Source organism: Dendropsophus ebraccatus, chromosome 5 (assembly GCF_027789765.1).
Source record: "Dendropsophus ebraccatus isolate aDenEbr1 chromosome 5, aDenEbr1.pat, whole genome shotgun sequence".
Classification (NCBI taxonomy): domain Eukaryota; kingdom Metazoa; phylum Chordata; class Amphibia; order Anura; family Hylidae; genus Dendropsophus; species Dendropsophus ebraccatus.
This window is the reverse complement of record NC_091458.1, coordinates 100,661,118-100,683,121: the sequence shown is the minus strand read 5'-3', so window position 1 is coordinate 100,683,121 and position 22,004 is coordinate 100,661,118. Positions and strand designations below refer to the sequence as shown.

General features: G+C 39.5%; 1 long non-coding RNA gene across 2 annotated transcripts in view; it reads left to right on the top strand.

The window, feature by feature from the left end:
* Positions 1–21,672, top strand: part of LOC138793701 (uncharacterized) — a 56,612-nt gene extending 34,940 nt beyond the window's left edge. The window contains exon 4 of one of the 2 annotated variants that reach the window (XR_011363321.1): positions 21,604–21,672. This is a non-coding gene — a long non-coding RNA (uncharacterized lncRNA). Of the gene's footprint in view, positions 1–21,063; positions 21,188–21,603 lie in introns of those variants that run through there. The other variant, XR_011363322.1, reaches the window with a different exon arrangement.
* Positions 21,673–22,004: the final 332 nt, after the last annotated feature.

The following is a 22,004-nucleotide window of genomic DNA, read 5'->3' as shown; positions in this document are numbered from 1 at the left end:
GCACTCTTTTTATATATTATATTCGCTGTCCCCCATTCCTTTGCTCTGCCAGCACCTCAATGCATGAGTGACATCACTTGTGTGCTGGGGAGCTGGGGGTATGAAGAAACTCTGCCAAGCACAGAGCCAGGTATGTGTGTGTGTGCGTGCGTGTGTGTGTGTGTGTGTGTGTGTGTGGGGGGGGGATCTGGTACCATGGTCCCTGGGCTGTACGGAAAGTATAGGCTTTGGAAAGTCATTTTGGGGAAATCTACAGCATCGAGCAAACAAATATATAGTGCTTATACATTGACAAGAAAGGTTTTACACACAGTCAGGCATTTAAACACAATGTCAACTTACAGATTTATATGTGCCTTTAGTTTTTTTTAACATACACACAAGCTACCTTCATGTACATAATTTACACGAAGTCTCTAAAAAAACAGTAAACTTGCTACTCCTTATCGCTAGATATTTATAGGAGCTGGAAAATTCAAGCCCACAGTATTATCTATGTGAGGTCAGTGTGTGGCAGGGGATGATATAGGGTAAAGTTTCTCAACTCCAGTCCTCAAGACCCACCAACACGTCATGTTTTGAGGATATCTCATACAAAGAACACCTGTCATAATTCCTGATGCACTGAGTATAATTATATCACCTGTGAAATACTAAGGAGATCCTCAAAACCTGACCTGTTGGTGGGTCTTGAGGACTGGAGTTAAGATACACTGATATAGGAGAGAAGAGGTCACCAGGTCATCTACACACAGAGTGTGGGCAGAGCACTCAGGCCCCTTGATGTCTAGTAATAAGCACAGTCATTCAGCGCCTGGGCTATTATATACTGCTGACACTCTCAGCATGTGCATGGGCTATTATCAGAAGTGAAATCTTTCAGTAGTTTTTTGGGCCCCCTGGGAGCCCAGGCCCCATAGCAGTTGCATGGTCTGCCTACATTGTAGCTACGTCACTGTATAGTACATTACATAGTATGTATACCACCATCTTCCAAAATCATAAAAACTAAGGCTTCATTCACTCATCATTTTTTTTTCTGTCTGTAAATCAGGATCCTGACAGAAAAAGGTCCCATTGATTTCAAGGTGGTCAACAATTGATCCATTTCAAAAATGTATCTGTTTTTTCCCACCAACCAGCCTTTATTGGAGGCTGTAATAGATGTCAAATGATTGGACAGAAAAAGGACCCATTGATTTAAACATGATCATCCACTCACCTGTTTTGAAAATGTATCTGTTTTAGCCCACCTTTCTGACCGACAATCGACCTTGCCTGGAAAGCCCTAAGCAGAACCTTCCAGTGGCCATTTATTTCCCTCCTATCCATTTTTGCAGATGTGCAAAAACAGATGCATAACTGATGCATCAGTGATGCTATATGATTTCTGAGGTCCCAGAAGAGAAATTGATGTGCAGATTTGCGGATGAGGCCTAATTGTTTACTTCTTATTTTAGGATAGTGAATGGAAATATTCACATCATTCCAATATGGCCAACTAAGCATCCAGAACTACTTGTGTAGCAAAGATATAGAGCCAGCTCTTGTAATGAAAAAAGTTCAAGTGCTTAAAAGTTGGACTACAGAAACAGTGACAAAATACACAGTGGCCAAAAAGTGCAGTGTATAACAGGCAAGAGACAGGAATATCACAAGGCTATGAAACCAAGGTGCAGTCCTCCTCTCCCAATTCCAGCAGGACCAACAGGCACAAAAACTACCAACAGATGAAGTATAAAAAACTACTTTATTAAATAAGAACGTATATAAAAGGCTAAGCACTAAGCGTTTTTAGACCAGACCGGTCTCTTCAAGCATCTGATGAAGAGACTGGTCCGGTCTAGAAAGGCATAATGCTTATTAATTATTGTAGATAGGCTGGAAGATGATAATGCATCCTCCACGATAGGAGACCCACAAGATTGAGTAGTGGATGGTGTCATCTCCGCAAATGCGGACTTGGCTGCGGTGGAAATAGGTGTGATATCCATGGCTGATGACTATATGTTTTGCTGAGGTTTCCGCCATGATGAGCTGGATCCACTTGGGAATAAGCAGCAGACCCCGAGTGGCAGTAGTAGAGAAGTTTGGTTCCGGTCTTTGTAAAGTTTTGCTCCCTTGAGGGGAGGCAGGTCTTGGTTCTTCCTGTGCTTTGGACAAACCTGCTACACTATATTGAAGGGCAGTGGCTGTCAATAGGGGGAGACTTTGAGCTGTAATAACACTAATAAGTTATTAGGGATAATCCCATGCTCATGCACACGTTCTTAAAGTGTAACTGTCATGTATTTTTTATTTTTTTTTGCAGAAATCAATAATCAATAGTACAAAAAATGTTAAATTTAAGAGAACAAATAATTTATAAAAACTCTGTAATATGTTTTATTAGGCAACAAAATCCTCTTTCTGTATTTAAAAATCAGTTTCCCAGCCTCTCCCCTCACTTTTTATCTGTTCATTATCAGACAAATCCGTCTTAATTTTAGAGAAGCAAGTGAAGACAGGTTCTGCTGTGTCCATTATATCCCTATGGAGGGGGGAGGGGCCAAGGGAAATGAGTGAGCAGGAAGAAGAGATATGAAGGTCAGCTGTTTGTAGCCTGTCTGGGCATCTAAAAAGCGGAGTTCAGAGGTCAGAATGGTTAGTGCTGATCTTGTAACTTGTTGAGAGAAGATTGCAGGGTGTTGTGCTGTGCAGGACTCCTATTTCTCTCCTCCGTGCTCACTCACTCCTCTGGACCTCTCCCCTCTCCATAGAGCATAATGGACAGAGAAGTAAGGAGGGAGGTAAAAAAAAGTTTTTGGGAGCACAGAAGAAAACACTTTTGCTAAATAAAACCTTTTACAATTTCTTAAAAATCGCTTGTACTATTGATATTTATTGATTTCTGAAAAATTACATTTATGCTTACAGTTATGCTTTAAAGCATCGTAAAAACGTTTTAAAACAACAGTTTTTTTTAGATCATACTAGTGCAAAAATTTGGTTAGTTAACAAACTGAATTTTTGGCAAAGTTCAAAACAAACTTTGGTTTGACATGTTTGGTTCGCTCATCTCTAGATACAAGTGATGACAATCTTTGAAGAGCTCTGTAGAATACAACATTTAAGCAACAGAAACAAAAAGAAATATTTTATAAAAACATATTATTTCCTACACTAACAATCCCCTTTCATTCTCCCTTGTAATAACTGGTGTAGATAGTTTTAAGGCCCTTGTTCTATAAGGTACTATGGACGCTACATATTAATATTGTATTTTTATGTTTGGTCTGGTCTATATAGCGAACTGATGTGTATTTTCTACACTCCCCACATTGATTCTTGCATTAGACTGTAATTGATATTATTCCTTGGGTGATTGATGATTTGCATTTCTTAAATATTAGGTTATCAATCAAAGCCCAATTGTTTTAATGTAATCATATTGAATTGATGTCAAAACTATTTGTCTTTAAGGCTACAATAATTTTGGGGATCCTAAATATTATAACATATCCATTAATCCATAAATAAATAATTAAATTATTAATTAATTAATACACATTTTCCTACAACTGGGACCATTGGAGGGACCATCATTTAGATATATACATGTTTTCCCTTACTTGGGACATAAAATGTGTTTTCCCTGCTCAGTGGAGCAGTAAATAATTGACCAGGTGATAGCAAAGAAAACACTGAAGTGGATACTAAATGCTAATATGTACTAGGAACATTATTTATCTTTATCTTTAAGTAATAATATTACAATCAATATGTGCTAGATGACTGGAGATGACTGATACAGGAAATAATTGTGATTGTCAAGTCAGCTATAGGATTAGTTCAACTGTAAATGCTTTTCTAGCATAAGATGTGTTCCCTCTGTATTTAAGTAATTTCTTTGGCAGAACTATTTAAAACATGCGGTGCCCGCATCCAAATTCCCCGCTGCACACAATGGAGTGTGTGGCAGGAGCCGCACGCTCCATTGTGTGCACTGACAGGTTTTCTGTGGCCGCTATTCACTGAATAGTGGCCGCAGAAAACTGACAGTTTCTTTCGGCGCCGCTAGGGATCCCGGCCGGAGTGTATACCATGTATGAACACTCTGGCCAGGATTCCTTAGAAGGCAGCACTATGAAAGTTTCATAGTAATCACAGCCATTTTTACAACGGTCATGATTACTACGGAACTTACGCAGTGGGAACATGGCCTCATACTGTACAGAGCAGGGATTCCCTTTATTAAAATGCAAAAGCACATACACCTGAAAGGAGCACTCACTTGCAGGGGGATCTGGGACAACTGTCCTGGATTCCCCATTAGGGAGCAATCGATGGGACATGCTCACAGGGGGATATAAGTGCCCCTTCTGGCACAAGTGCCATAGGTTTGCCACCATGGGCGTATACAGTTGAGCATGTCTGCACCAACTTTCATGGTAGAGAAATTAGCTAAAACTCTGCTTTTTTAAATAGTTCAAACTTTGCCAGACAGTCTTTAAATGCACCAGATATATCAAAGTGTCAAAACAAGCATCTGTTTACTGTCTGGTGCACCTGTAGTTTGTCTTGTCTAAGTCTAGACCAAGGGTAGCACAATTTAAATTTTTAGTCTTCCTACAGGCTTTCAAATTTTTCAGCCAATCATCAAATAGGACAATCTGGATTAATGATATACTATGGGCATGTTTAGAGAATATAAATTTGGTGACTTTTGGACATATTTGAGATACAGGCCTGATGTGGCAAGAACCTAGCCTAAGACAGCACATCCAGGATACAGTACATTTATAAAGTAAAATGATTGGATTAATATAATAGGCAGTGTACTGCTTATTTTAAAGTTGCACTTTTTGTACATGCGGTAGTGTAAAGGGCTTAGTGTATAATTTATTATGACTTTTAATGTTAATATTAAAGATAACATCTGGTTAAGCCATGACCCAGGTAGATAAAAACCAAAGGGAGAAGTGTGCTTATCTTATCAGTTGTGTTATTTTACATCAATAATAAATAAACACTTCCTTAATGCGTTCTTCATATTAGCAGAATTAAATCTATAAATAATAAATGAGCTCTAAGTTGGCAATGAGAAACTACTTTGCTTAATGGATACACTTGATTTACTTTTTACTTGACACATGAAAGTCAAGCCTTTCACAGCCCCAGTAAACCAGCAGGATGAACAGTGTGACCAGTATATATACAGTACATTATATATAGATATAGAGAGAGAGAGAGGAGGGGGGGGGGGAAGAGAGAGATGGATAATAGATTACATGGCTGTGATCTACTGTATGATTTACGCTTAAATTCACTCTAAAAGACAAGGTAATTGGCACTTAATACCAGACTACCCCATAGATGCAACTGATTGTATGGAGTAGTATAACCAGAGGGAAAATGTGTCATAAGTAGAGATGAGCGAACCTCGAGCATGCTCGAGTCGATCCGAACCCGAACTTTCGGCATTTGATTAGCGGTGGCTGCTGAAGTTGGATAAAGTCCTAAGGCTATGTGGAAAACATGGATATAGTCATTGGCTGTATCCATGTTTTCCAGACAACCTTAGAGCTTTATCCAAGTTTAGCAGCCCCAGCTTATCAAATACCGAACGTTCGGGTTCGGATGGACTCGAACCCGAAACCGGTTCGCTCATTTCTAGTCATAAGATCTTTCAGAGACCTCTTTAAGGCTATGTTCACACAACGTTTTTCAGCTCCGTTTAAAATGACGAGGCCAGGCTGCTAAATGACGTCCGTTATTTTAGACTCAAAATAACGGACATCACTTGGCAGCCTGGCCCCCGCTTAGTGCGATGACTGGTGTTTGTACATTATGCTAGTTTAGGTGGACTATATGGCCTTCGGGTGTGTCTTAATTGAAAAGTTCATTGAATTCAATAGTAAAAACAGAGAAAAAAGAAAAACTGTGTGAACAACTAATAAAGAACGTCCACTGCTTGCAAAAGATGTCCGAAAATAATGATTATGTTCATTATTTTGACGTCCGTTGTAAAAACATCCATTATATAATACATTGTGTGCATTGGACGTCCGTCTTTCCATTGATTCAATGCATTGCTATTGCAGTCAGTTAAATTGCAGCAATAACTGACTTTTTTTTTCAAATATCAAAATTGGACGTCTTTTCTCTATTTTTGACATTGTGTGAACATAGCCTAAAAATAAGCATTGTCTAAAATGGGCAACCTAAGCAACACTGGCAGATCACAGGGAATAAAGATTGGTGGGAAAAGGCAGATGATTAGGGATAGGTATTGAGTAGTGTAGTTATTAGGCAAAGTTTTAAATATTTTGGGTTCCCCTTGGGGTAGACTATCCTGGATGGAATTGGAACAGATACAATCCTTTTTTTCTCATTATTAACTGGTACATCTTATTCCTCCACATGTTCTACATTCGATGATCTTTTCAATTAATCTTCAATAGAGATGAGCGAACCGGGTTCGGGTTCAAGTCCATCCGAACCCGAACTTTCGGCATTTGATTAGCGGTGGCTGCTGAACTTGGATAAAGCCCTAAGGCTATGTGGAAAACATGGATATAGTCATTGGCTGTATCCATGTTTTCCAGACAACCTTAGAGCTTTCTCCAAGTTCAGCAGCCACTGCTAATCAAATGCCGAACGATCGGGTTCGGATGGACTCAAACCCGAACCCGGTTCGCTCATCTCTAATCTTCAATAATACCACATTCCTTATCCCAGCTACATTAGCTATTCTTACAGCTTGGCAATGGAGACTTTCCCTCTTTTTTCACCAACTGAGAGAGAGAGTTGGGCATCATTGTTCATTAGAAGGTAAGGCTAAAGATCTGCACATTGATCCATGGCCTCTCGCAGGCTAAACTACAAAAGGGAAAAGCTACAAGATAATGACGAGATGGTATTATTGCCCCACTCGTCTCTATCAAATGTCCTCCTTTGCTTCTAATCAATTTTGGTGTTGCCTTTCGGTTTAGGGTTAACTCTTGGATGTTTAGTGGGGATGCCCCCTCTTTAACCCTTAGGGGACACAGTTTTCATTTTTGCGCTTTCGTTTTTCCTCCTTGAGTATATAAGGCCATAGCGCGTGTATTTTTCCACCTAGAGACCCAGGTGAGCCCTTATTTTTTGCGTCACTAATTGTACTTTGCAATAGCAGATGTAATTTTTGCCTAAAATATGCCGTGAAACCAGAAAAAAATTATATATGTGGTGAAATTGGAAAAAAAAACAAAACACAATTTTTTACACCGTTTGCCCTAGGGCAAAACTGACTTGTTTTGCATGTTCCTCAAGTTGTTATGATTACAACGATATGTAACTTGTATAACTTTTATTTTATTTGATGGCTTTTAAAAATTTTTAAACCTTTTTTAAAAAATATGTTCTATAAATTTGCTCTATTACCATGCTTATAACGCTTTTATCCTTTGGTCTATGGGGGGGTCTATGTGTGAGGTGTCATTTTTTGCGCCATGATGTGTTCTTTCTAAAGGGACTTTGATTGCGCATATGCGACTTTTTGATCGCTTTTTCATAAAATTTTTCGAGATTTGGTGCGACCAAAAATGCGCAATTTTGCACTTTGGATTTTTTTTTACGTTTCCGTTGTTTACCGTGCAAGATCAGGAATGTGATCATTTAATAGTTCAGGCGATTATGCACGCAGCAATACCAAACATGTTTGTTTATTTATTTATTTTTATGTATAAAATGGGGAAAGGGGGTTGATTCTGAGTTTTATTAGGGGAGGGGATTTTGTATTAATAAAAACTTTTTTTTACACATACTGTATACTAGAAGTCCCCCTGGAGGACTTTTAGTATCACTGCACTGATCTCTCATAAAGATCTATGCAGTATAGATATACTGCATAGATCCATGAGATTTGTGCTCTATTGCTTTCGGCTGCTGCAGCCGAAAGCAATAGAGTGCCGATTTGGGATCAGCGCCATCACGGGGCAGAACCCAGCCGGGTGAGGATACCGCGATCGCCCCTCGGCGATCGTGTCGGGTAGGGGGCTATCTGCCCACTAGATCACCAAGGGAGCCGATCATCAAGTATTTAGATGCAGCTGTCAACTTTGACAACTGCATCTAAATACTTAATTAGCGGGCCCGCTAATAGCCGCGGTCCCGGGCTGCATAATATAGCACCCAGGATCGCGGCAGTTCTGACCCACCACTGAACTCCCCTAGCAGCACCAGGACGTTCAGTAACGTCCTGGTGCAGCTAAAGGTTAATGATTTTTGGAATAAAATTGTTTGGGTTTATGCTTTCTACTCTGGGAGAAGCATCTCCAAAAGCACCCAAGTGGCTTTGCTGTCCTTAATCCTGGGGTTTTTGTCCAAGATAGAGAAGGGTATTTTAAGGCACATGTTGACAGTGACTAGAATGGTGATCCCGAGACCTTAGAAATAGAAAACAGTACATTCACTTACTGAGTTGCTTGCTGAGTTAAGCCAAATTGGTCACATGAAGGAAATAGTGGTTGAGGGGCAAAACAAGAGTCTGTGGAGCCTCAGTTGGGAGTCTCAAAACACGGGAATAGCCAGATATCACAAGCCTGTTGCATCGGGTGCCTCCATGATGGGCAGAACACCACACGCCTGTTATATAGCCCCTTAAGTCCCACTTGGTTTTGGAACATAAATAGGGAAACAACAGGGTGGCCCCTTTTGTGTCAAAGTCTAACTCAAGGTGCAAGTATTGCAACATGACAAGGGCTTGCCAAGGCAGGCATCCATCCACAGACAGCCATTTCGGGGTATTTGCCCCTCGGCAGTGTGAAACAGGATTCTGGCTAGTTGAGGCAGTGACAAATCAACCAGCAAAACACAGTAATCACTTAACTCAAGGAGATTAGTGAAAAATTCCAATGAAGCAAACAACTAAAGTGCCTAGAACAAACAAAGGGGTCCAGGGTAAATTTAAACAAATAACACACTGGCGCAAAGGGCCGTTAGCCCAAGACACCCCGGATCACCCCTTGGAAACTATATCTAAAACTTAACTTTTAATAAATATTATTAAATGGTATTATAAAGTCAATAAGCACCGTGAAAAAGTTAAAATCACTCTCCCACAGTACACTAGTATATATATTTAAGTCCACAATCAGTGGTACTCGGATCTGCCCAGATAGCTGCAGACTACTGGGGTTAAGGAACTGTGGAAGTAGCAGATAAAAAACTCAACACACCGCCACCACAACTAGTTTCACCCCTGAACGGGGCGTCTTCAGGTGTAGGGCAAATGGCGGTGACCCCTGGTGTAGTTTGGTCTTTTATATGTTCCGTTTGTGACGTGAATCGAGGAGGGCTAATGTCAAAGTCCAATAGCGGATAAGATACCAATTATACACCTGTGCCTCAGGTAAGCCGACCACTCACCTGATCCCACGTAAGCTAAGTCGCGCCGTATCTCCGGCCAATCCTTGGCTTGTCACCATTTTACCAATCCGCGGCACAGTAACTTCCGCCAATAACGATGGATGGAGATACGTCATCATTATGTTCCATCGTCGCTCTATTTTGACAGCTACGGCACAAGAAAACCTGCGCATGCGCCCGGACTTAGAATCAAAGCCGTATTCTCTCTAAACAGCGCATGCGCCCGAACTTAAATTCGAAATGATATCCCCTCTAAAGCGCATGTGTATGGGAAGCATTAACAGTACTTGCTAATGGACTTAACCCCAGTACTAAATCTTAAGGATTAACTCACACATAAACAATTCACTTGTAGACAAAGGTATTAAAAACTTTTTAGAATATTATATATAATATACACACATAAAGGGGGTAGTATACCAATAGACTAGTAAACTGGCAGATATAATATAAAATAAACTAATGAATAGACAAACTAAACAATAATAATAAAAGTCCTCTCTTCATGTATACATGGACAAGATTACAACCAGCCTCCCAAAGGAATACATCCCCCGCTTATATGTTCTAATACGTTCATTATTATAATAGATGTAAAATTTAAAAATTAATGATTTAAGATCAAAATCTGAATTAACAAGCCTGCGGAGGGGAGAGTACTGGATGAATGTACCTCTATATACATAGTAAACTAAACTATCAGTGTATACCAGTCAATACAATAACCTTATGCAATCTCCAACCTCCCTTAAACACAAACATCACTAATGTCTACTAAAGTTGAGAATCAACCAAAAAGAACACAAAACCACAAAAAACACACAAAACAAAAAAACACCAAAGGTAATATTCACAGGTGCTAGAATGGGTATATCAACAACACTGATAAATAGACTTATTATTACAAAAAAGCAGCATAAGAGAAACCCTCATTAAGACCATTCGGATTGAGACTGGAGAGGCGAAATATCCATCTCGCCTCTTCACGGAGCAGTTGTTGGTCCAAATTCCCCTTGCGTTCTCCTAACCTCATGTGACAAATGCCCCAAATTTGCAAATGTTTAAAATCACCATTATGAAAGGTATGTATATGTCGTGATAATGGTGTGTCTTGTGACGTTCGAATACAACTAAGATGTTTAGAGATACGTCTTCTCAATTCCTGAATAGTCTTGCCAATATAGAGTTTATTACAACCACATCTTATAGCATACACCACTCCTCTTGTGCTGCAATTAATAAAGTGTCTAATCTGGTAGATCTTTCCATCAGTTGGATTTGTAAAATCTTGCGTCTTGATCATATATTGACAAAAACCACAATGTCCACATGGATATGACCCCACCACACTCGGGCCTCTGATGATGTAATCGCTTGTATGATGACTATGAACCAACAGGTCACGCAGGTTCCTACCCCGACGATAAGTGATATTAGGTCCTTCACCCACCACTCCCTTAAGGTCATCATCTAGTGCTAGGATCCCCCAGTACTTTTGCAATATTCTCCTAATCTCCACTGCATCCGAATCATAAGTCCCTATACACCTAATAGTTTTCTCAGTGTTCGGTCTGACTGTGGTGTCCGCAAGAAGGGAAGCTCGATCGCTCTGACACGCCCTATGGTAGGCCTTCTTCAAAGGTTTCCTTGGATAGCCACGTGATAAAAAGCGGTCCTTCAAGTTTTTACATTCACTTTGAAAATCTTGTTCATTGGAACAATTTCTTTTGGCACGTAAGTATTGCCCTGTCGGTATACCGTTTTTCAACGGGACAGGGTGCCAACTGGTCCAATGTAATAGATTGTTGGTTGCAGTGGGTTTGCGGAAAATATCAGTCTGGATATTCAGGTTATCATCGATACTTATCGTGATGTCCAAAAAATTAATGGATTGCTTCTGGATTTCATATGTAAAGTGCATACCCAAATCATTTTTATTTAATATCTCCACAAAGTCCTCAAACAGTTCGCATTCCCCCTCCCACAAAATCAAAATGTCATCAATAAACCGCCCCCAAAACAAAATGTGACTAGTGAAAAAACTCAAATCATCATTAAACACGTGAAAGTACTCCCACCACCCCAAAAATAAATTGGCGTAAGTGGGTGCACATGTGCTACCCATCGCGGTCCCTCTCTTTTGAAAATAATAAGTGCCATCAAAAAGAAAATAATTATGTGTTAACACAAATCGTAACAGTGCCAACACAAAAGTGTTATGCGTGTCCAAGTGTCTACTTCTTGTGCTAAGAAAATGTGACACCGCCTCTAAGCCTAAGTGGTGCTGAATGTTGGTGTAAAGTGATTCTACATCCAAACTTGCAAGGTAAGTCGTGCTCGAGACTGTGAGATTTGTGATTTTCAGAACAGTGTCCTTTGTGTCTCGTAGATAAGAGGGGAGGGAGGTAACGAACTGCATGAGGACTCTGTCCACATATGTACTGGCTCCCTGTGTAAGGCTATCATTGCCAGATACAATTGGACGACCACGGATAGGATTTACTTGTTTATGCACTTTTGGTAGGGCATAAAACGTGGCGATGGTGGGTTGTGAATTGAAAATAAATTTATATTCTTCCTCAGAGATGACTTTAGAGATCCTGGCATCATCCAATAGAATTTTTAACTCTTGTAGATAAAGGACAGTGGGATCAGAACTAAGTGTGGTATAAGTGTGAGTATCATCCAACAGGGTCTTAACCATTTTGACATATACATCTTTGTCCATGGCTACAATATTACCCCCTTTATCAGAGGGTTTAAGTATCAAATTGGTATTAGATCTCAAGTCCTCAAGAGCCAATTGTTCAGAATGAGTAAGATTGCTGTATTCTCTCTCTTTTCTCATAGGTAACTGTTTTAAATCCTTAGTGACCAAAGCCAAAAACGTTTCTAAATTCGGGTACATTGTGAAATTAGGTGTGAATCTCGATCTAGGCTTAAGATCAGTCTGGGGAAGTGAGATTTGTGAACTTTCATTTTCACTAAGAAGGTCCACAAGTATATCATGTGCCTCACGTTCCTGTCGTAAAGATGTTCTTCCATCGCGTTGACGCTGTAAGTGCCATTTATGCAAGGCCAATTTCCTTACGAAGAGATTCACATCCTTCACCCAATTAAAAGTGTCTCTCCTCGGAGTGGGAGTGAAGGATAGACCCTTTCTCAGAACTTTTATTTGGTCATCAGAAAATATATATGAGGAGAGATTATAAATCTGTAAAGACGGACTCAAACTATCTCCTATGGGGCTCGATCCTTCTGGGGTCGTGGTGGCAGACTCACCCCTAAAAAAGGGGAAGCTGGAAAAGGAAATGACACTAGATTGGGAACCTGACTGGGCATATTGACATTGCTTGTCTGTGATGTCAGAGAGGTTAGAGCATGATTCATCTGAGATGGCAAAGATGTTGGGGCATAGTCCATAGTCGTAACATTGGACATACCATGTTGTACATATGAGGAGGAGGAACCCGAGGGTCCTAGATTGTGACTTATGCTTTGCATAGAGCCTTGATTCAGAGGAGCATTGCATGGTGGCAACGGTCGTGCAGTATTAGTCGAGTGCGTAGTGTTCGCAGGTGGAGTATGCCTAAAGGATCCTGCGTTCGTAGCTGGTCTTTTCTTATGTTGGGAAGGACCAGGTTTGTAATATCTATTTTTACGCTTAGTGCCAAGACGATTTGGGCCCTCTAAGTCTGATCCAGATTCCTCCTGACCTGAGGTCTCTGACTCAGAAACGTATTTAGGCTTAAAAAAGTTACCACTTTTTTTCTTGTAATTATAAACCTGGTTATTCTCGAAGTCTTGCCAGTCTCTAACGTATTTACGATGTTTTTTATCTTTGATTTCACTCTTGAAGCTTTCAAGATTTTTTTGTAACTTAGACTCGAGACTGGCAAACTCCGGATTAGTAGAGAAACCTCTAATTTCCACAATCTCTTTATTAAGTTGTTCTTGTATTTTATTGTAATGCACTCGCTCGTACTCCAACAAATACTTAATCATGCGGAGCGAATTTTCAGTAAGGAGTTTCTCCCACCCCTGTATAAAAGCAGTATCCTCTTTATGAGAGTTAGGAAAAATTGGGATTCTCAGACCCCTATAGACAATCTTCTTTTGTAAATAATGCTCAAGACTCGCCACCTCCCACCAAGATCTAATTTGGGATTTATATGTCTTTGTTAGATTTCTAAAAGCTGCGTGTATATCAAACTGATTTAAGGGTAAATTTTCGGTGGTAAACACCTGAGACGCCTCTGTCATAAAACTGTCAGTGTTGCAGTTCTGTGATAGAAACCCCGCCATAATGCGGGTAACTGGCACACACGGGCATAGGGACTAAACCCCACTTAAATCAAACAAACAACTAAAGTGCCTAGAACAAACAAAGGGGTCCAGGGTAAATTTAAACAAATAACACACTGGCGCAAAGGGCCGTTAGCCCAAGACACCCCGGATCACCCCTTGGAAACTATATCTAAAACTTAACTTTTAATAAATATTATTAAATGGTATTATAAAGTCAATAAGCACCGTGAAAAAGTTAAAATCACTCTCCCACAGTACACTAGTATATATATTTAAGTCCACAATCAGTGGTACTCGGATCTGCCCAGATAGCTGCAGACTACTGGGGTTAAGGAACTGTGGAAGTAGCAGATAAAAAACTCAACACACCGCCACCACAACTAGTTTCACCCCTGAACGGGGCGTCTTCAGGTGTAGGGCAAATGGCGGTGACCCCTGGTGTAGTTTGGTCTTTTATATGTTCCGTTTGTGACGTGAATCGAGGAGGGCTAATGTCAAAGTCCAATAGCGGATAAGATACCAATTATACACCTGTGCCTCAGGTAAGCCGACCACTCACCTGATCCCACGTAAGCTAAGTCGCGCCGTATCTCCGGCCAATCCTTGGCTTGTCACCATTTTACCAATCCGCGGCACAGTAACTTCCGCCAATAACGATGGATGGAGATACGTCATCATTATGTTCCATCGTCGCTCTATTTTGACAGCTACGGCACAAGAAAATCTGCGCATGCGCCCGGACTTAGAATCAAAGCCGTATTCTCTCTAAACAGCGCATGCGCCCGAACTTAAATTCGAAATGATATCCCCTCTAAAGCGCATGTGTATGGGAAGCATTAACAGTACTTGCTAATGGACTTAACCCCAGTACTAAATCTTAAGGATTAACTCACACATAAACAATTCACTTGTAGACAAAGGTATTAAAAACTTTTTAGAATATTATATATAATATACACACATAAAGGGGGTAGTATACCAATAGACTAGTAAACTGGCAGATATAATATAAAATAAACTAATGAATAGACAAACTAAACAATAATAATAAAAGTCCTCTCTTCATGTATACATGGACAAGATTACAACCAGCCTCCCAAAGGAATACATCCCCCGCTTATATGTTCTAATACGTTCATTATTATAATAGATGTAAAATTTAAAAATTAATGATTTAAGATCAAAATCTGAATTAACAAGCCTGCGGAGGGGAGAGTACTGGATGAATGTACCTCTATATACATATAAACTAAACTATCAGTGTATACCAGTCAATACAATAACCTTATGCAATCTCCAACCTCCCTTAAACACAAACATCACTAATGTCTACTAAAGTTGAGAATCAACCAAAAAGAACACAAAACCACAAAAAACACACAAAACAAAAAAACACCAAAGGTAATATTCACAGGTGCTAGAATGGGTATATCAACAACACTGATAAATAGACTTATTATTACAAAAAAGCAGCATAAGAGAAACCCTCATTAAGACCATTCGGATTGAGACTGGAGAGGCGAAATATCCATCTCGCCTCTTCACGGAGCAGTTGTTGGTCCAAATTCCCCTTGCGTTCTCCTAACCTCATGTGACAAATGCCCCAAATTTGCAAATGTTTAAAATCACCATTATGAAAGGTATGTATATGTCGTGATAATGGTGTGTCTTGTGACGTTCGAATACAACTAAGATGTTTAGAGATACGTCTTCTCAATTCCTGAATAGTCTTGCCAATATAGAGTTTATTACAACCACATCTTATAGCATACACCACTCCTCTTGTGCTGCAATTAATAAAGTGTCTAATCTGGTAGATCTTTCCATCAGTTGGATTTGTAAAATCTTGCGTCTTGATCATATATTGACAAAAACCACAATGTCCACATGGATATGACCCCACCACACTCGGGCCTCTGATGATGTAATCGCTTGTATGATGACTATGAACCAACAGGTCACGCAGGTTCCTACCCCGACGATAAGTGATATTAGGTCCTTCACCCACCACTCCCTTAAGGTCATCATCTAGTGCTAGGATCCCCCAGTACTTTTGCAATATTCTCCTAATCTCCACTGCATCCGAATCATAAGTCCCTATACACCTAATAGTTTTCTCAGTGTTCGGTCTGACTGTGGTGTCCGCAAGAAGGGAAGCTCGATCGCTCTGACACGCCCTATGGTAGGCCTTCTTCAAAGGTTTCCTTGGATAGCCACGTGATAAAAAGCGGTCCTTCAAGTTTTTACATTCACTTTGAAAATCTTGTTCATTGGAACAATTTCTTTTGGCACGTAAGTATTGCCCTGTCGGTATACCGTTTTTCAACGGGACAGGGTGCCAACTGGTCCAATGTAATAGATTGTTGGTTGCAGTGGGTTTGCGGAAAATATCAGTCTGGATATTCAGGTTATCATCGATACTTATCGTGATGTCCAAAAAATTAATGGATTGCTTCTGGATTTCATATGTAAAGTGCATACCCAAATCATTTTTATTTAATATCTCCACAAAGTCCTCAAACAGTTCGCATTCCCCCTCCCACAAAATCAAAATGTCATCAATAAACCGCCCCAAAACAAAATGTGACTAGTGAAAAAACTCAAATCATCATTAAACACGTGAAAGTACTCCCACCACCCCAAAAATAAATTGGCGTAAGTGGGTGCACATGTGCTACCCATCGCGGTCCCTCTCTTTTGAAAATAATAAGTGCCATCAAAAAGAAAATAATTATGTGTTAACACAAATCGTAACAGTGCCAACACAAAAGTGTTATGCGTGTCCAAGTGTCTACTTCTTGTGCTAAGAAAATGTGACACCGCCTCTAAGCCTAAGTGGTGCTGAATGTTGGTGTAAAGTGATTCTACATCCAAACTTGCAAGGTAAGTCGTGCTCGAGACTGTGAGATTTGTGATTTTCAGAACAGTGTCCTTTGTGTCTCGTAGATAAGAGGGGAGGGAGGTAACGAACTGCATGAGGACTCTGTCCACATATGTACTGGCTCCCTGTGTAAGGCTATCATTGCCAGATACAATTGGACGACCACGGATAGGATTTACTTGTTTATGCACTTTTGGTAGGGCATAAAACGTGGCGATGGTGGGTTGTGAATTGAAAATAAATTTATATTCTTCCTCAGAGATGACTTTAGAGATCCTGGCATCATCCAATAGAATTTTTAACTCTTGTAGATAAAGGACAGTGGGATCAGAACTAAGTGTGGTATAAGTGTGAGTATCATCCAACAGGGTCTTAACCATTTTGACATATACATCTTTGTCCATGGCTACAATATTACCCCCTTTATCAGAGGGTTTAAGTATCAAATTGGTATTAGATCTCAAGTCCTCAAGAGCCAATTGTTTAGAATGAGTAAGATTGCTGTATTCTCTCTCTTTTCTCATAGGTAACTGTTTTAAATCCTTAGTGACCAAAGCCAAAAACGTTTCTAAATTCGGGTACATTGTGAAATTAGGTGTGAATCTCGATCTAGGCTAGGAGAACGCAAGGGGAATTTGGACCAACAACTGCTCCGTGAAGAGGCGAGATGGATATTTCGCCTCTCCAGTCTCAATCCGAATGGTCTTAATGAGGGTTTCTCTTATGCTGCTTTTTTGTAATAATAAGTCTATTTATCAGTGTTGTTGATATACCCATTCTAGCACCTGTGAATATTACCTTTGGTGTTTTTTTGTTTTGTGTGTTTTTTGTGGTTTTGTGTTCTTTTTGGTTGATTCTCAACTTTAGTAGACATTAGTGATGTTTGTGTTTAAGGGAGGTTGGAGATTGCATAAGGTTATTGTATTGACTGGTATACACTGATAGTTTAGTTTATATGTATATAGAGGTACATTCATCCAGTACTCTCCCCTCCGCAGGCTTGTTAATTCAGATTTTGATCTTAAATCATTAATTTTTAAATTTTACATCTATTATAATAATGAACGTATTAGAACATATAAGCGGGGGATGTATTCCTTTGGGAGGCTGGTTGTAATCTTGTCCATGTATACATGAAGAGAGGACTTTTATTATTATTGTTTAGTTTGTCTATTCATTAGTTTATTTTATATTATATCTGCCAGTTTACTAGTCTATTGGTATACTACCCCCTTTATGTGTGTATATTATATATAATATTCTAAAAAGTTTTTAATACCTTTGTCTACAAGTGAATTGTTTATGTGTGAGTTAATCCTTAAGATTTAGTACTGGGGTTAAGTCCATTAGCAAGTACTGTTAATGCTTCCCATACACATGCGCTTTAGAGGGGATATCATTTCGAATTTAAGTTCGGGCGCATGCGCTGTTTAGAGAGAATACGGCTTTGATTCTAAGTCCGGGCGCATGCGCAGGTTTTCTTGTGCCGTAGCTGTCAAAATAGAGCGACGATGGAACATAATGATGACGTATCTCCATCCATCGTTATTGGCGGAAGTTACTGTGCCGCGGATTGGTAAAATGGTGACAAGCCAAGGATTGGCCGGAGATACGGCGCGACTTAGCTTACGTGGGATCAGGTGAGTGGTCGGCTTACCTGAGGCACAGGTGTATAATTGGTATCTTATCCGCTATTGGACTTTGACATTAGCCCTCCTCGATTCACGTCACAAACGGAACATATAAAAGACCAAACTACACCAGGGGTCACCGCCATTTGCCCTACACCTGAAGACGCCCCGTTCAGGGGTGAAACTAGTTGTGGTGGCGGTGTGTTGAGTTTTTTATCTGCTACTTCCACAGTTCCTTAACCCCAGTAGTCTGCAGCTATCTGGGCAGATCCGAGTACCACTGATTGTGGACTTAAATATATATACTAGTGTACTGTGGGAGAGTGATTTTAACTTTTTCACGGTGCTTATTGACTTTATAATACCATTTAATAATATTTATTAAAAGTTAAGTTTTAGATATAGTTTCCAAGGGGTGATCCGGGGTGTCTTGGGCTAACGGCCCTTTGCGCCAGTGTGTAAATTCCAATGAAGTACTCAATCAAGAGTCTCCACTGATGCCCCCCAAAATTTAAACATGCAAAACAAGAGTCCGTGGGGCCTCGGTTGCGAGTCTCAAAACACAAGAATAACCAGATATCACAAGCCTGTTGCCACTGGGCGCCTTCATGATGGGGAGAACACCACACCACCCTGTTAGATAGCCCTTTAAGTCCCACTCAGTTACGAATATTGGAACGTAAATAGGGAAACAACAGGGTGGCCCTTTTTGTGTCAAAGTCTAACTCAAGGTGCGAGTATTGCGACATGACAAGGGCTTTCCAAGGCAGGCAGGCATCCATCCACAGACAGCCGTTTCGGGGTATTTGCCCCTCGTCAGTGTGGAGCAGGTTTCTGGCTAGATGGGGCAATGGATGAATGCCTGCCTTGGCAAACCCTATTTAAATTTTGGGGGGCATTAGTGGAGACTCTTGATTGAGTTCTTCTCTGGAATTTTTCACTGATCTCTTTGAGTTCAGTGATTACTGTGTTTTGTTGGTTAATTCTTCCTTGGACTAGCACTAAGCTATCAAGGTTGTTAGGTTTTGCCAATATGCATTCTTTTATATTTTAGCATCAATATTACTTGATAAGGATATTAATAAAAGACTGGTTGAGTTTCATAGATATAATTGAATATAGCACAAGTAACTGAATAACACTAGATGATTTAGGGAATTAAGGGAAGGATCAAAAGGAGTTCCCACCTGACCCATTCTTATTCTTGGATTGCATATGGTTAACTCTTTTTTTATCCTTCCCTAACATTACATATTCTCTTATACATTATATTATTATTGTATTTTGGGTAGGTGTCTATGTTCATTTGTCATTTTTTGCATGCTGCAGTCCAGGACAAGGTGGATTAATAGGTCGGGGCTTGGAGGCCAGCCGAACCATTAATGACATTTTAGTGTTTTTAAATATTGAGTAGCATCTAGGGCTTGTCTCCCTGGTTTTATTGCTCGTGTACTTTTAATTCTTTTGTAATGCGATATTTATATGTAATAAAGGATTTTTTATGTGCTACCATTTTTGTGCATATGCTTTTCTTCTTTTAAGGTATTGTGTTTTATATGCATTGGTTTAGCACTCAGGGTGGTGCCCACTGTTTCTTTTTGTACTTACTATTGTCATATGTTGTTATAAACAGATTGAACATAAATTGGGAATTCCTTGGCACCAATAAACCTGTCTGGTACTGGAAGTTTTTCCTTTCAAATTGTGCTTGACAGATAAAAGGGAACCATTAGTTCCCGTTCCAGGTATTCAATGCATAGGGCACAGTCCTCCTCCAGCCTGCAGGGGTCATAAATGCCTTTGACCTTTTCAACTACAGAATAGCTAGGAAACTGAAAAGGCAAGACCTGGGATCAACAGACATTGGTCAGCTGCCCTTATTATATTCATCCTTTGTGGGTGACTAAAAATTATCCATATTCTTGGTATCTACTTGACCAAAACCAAAATAGCTTTTTTCTTGTAAAACATTATCTTAAGTTTTATATTGTGTAATTCAAAGCAATTTGTCAATGTTTCATATTTATATAATGAGGTGTTGTTACCAAGGACCTGTTTTGTGGGTTATTTGCTATCTATATTGTGATCGCTAAAGCAATTGTTTTGCCTCAGAAAAGCGTCAATTTACAAATAGTTAGTGCCTTGAAGTCCCACAATGACATGAGATACTGAAAGATGTTAGTTTTATTGAAACACTCTTTTCAGTCAGCAAGGTCACTTGTGGCAATAATCCGCTCATTAGAGGTGTAATCCATCACTCAAGTAATATCAATTTGGTGCCAGGGTTTTAATGCAGGTTTTACTAATCATTAGCGGCAGTTTGTCAACTGCATAATTCACATGGGATTCTGGGTATGCATGATTTAACAGGTGACCCTTGACCTCAGCTGAGTAAGAAGCTTGCCTTAGAGGCAAAATCAAGAGGGACAATAAGCAGCTCTCACTCATGAACAATTGTTATGCCTAACAGCATGACTATCATTTTAAAAGAGATAGGAGAAAAATCTCTGTGCTGAATAATTAAGGCTTATAATTCACCTGAGACCTTAGGTTTGGATGGAGGCAAAACTTTGCACTCTATTGTCAGCTATATGGGCATGGCAACGCATCAACACAATACCTCTATATATCGCTGCAATTACTACAAACAATCCATATCAATATAAAATTTACAATGGCGTGACAAAAGTAAGAAAAAAGTGCTATTTTATTTTGGCCTCCTTGCTTGCGAGGGTAAATTATTTGAAAATGTTGCATTAAGTGCATTTTAATTGCTCAAGCATAAATGATTGAATCCATAATACTAGGATTCATATGCTATTAGCTAACTAAATTCTGCTTTATTCCAATTAGTGGTGTTCATCTAAAGATTTACGAAATGTTGCAAGCACTGCTGATGATTTGATTTCAGACACATAAAGACAAAGATGAAGAAGGGAACATTAAACTCTGAAACATCTTGTTGGAATTAAAACAAATTAACAGACATAATTTCATTGGTATAATTGATATGATATAAACTGGATGTTGCTTCATTTGCATGCTTTCTGCTTGCTAATGTCTAAAAAAATAATAAGCCTGCAGAAAAAAAAACACATTAAATTATGCTGTAGATACTGTTCTGTTTTCTTGATTTTCTGCTGGATGTATGCTAATAAGAAGCCAGTGGGATGAGATTCGAATACTTACTACAACATACACTGCCTTGATATTCTCAATGGACAGTGGTGATTAGGAGGCTGCCTTGTACAATATCACAGTAATAATTCATTAACTAGCAATAATGAGTGATTCATAAGGATTATGGAACCATCTCCTCTCGCAACCACAGTCTGTTTTCCTTCTTTTTCTTTTTTTTTTTTAATCCTTTGTCAATTATTTTTCTCATCACAGTGCTCCTTGCGAACAGCCCCCAGTTGAGCTAGGCTTACCATGAAGGAATAATCGCAGACCTGAGAAGGCTTCTAAGCAGGAGAATCCTGAAGAAGATCTAGTGAAAGAAACATAATCTAAAAATACTTACTTTTCACTATACAATCTAATTACCAATAATTTTCTGAGAAATGTTTACTTCTGTTAGCCTACCGCTATACATGCCACATTTTGTTCTATTGTAATCTTTGCATACATCTATTGCTTAAGTCATGACTACAGTGGCAGCACGTTATAGATATCCATTGCTTTCTTTCTGTTTATTTTTTATGCATTTTCTTACAAAACGTTCAATGCTATTGCTAGCAATGGTGGTCACCTAATTTTCCCATACACTGTACAGGCAAGTTTCCGTTTACTTC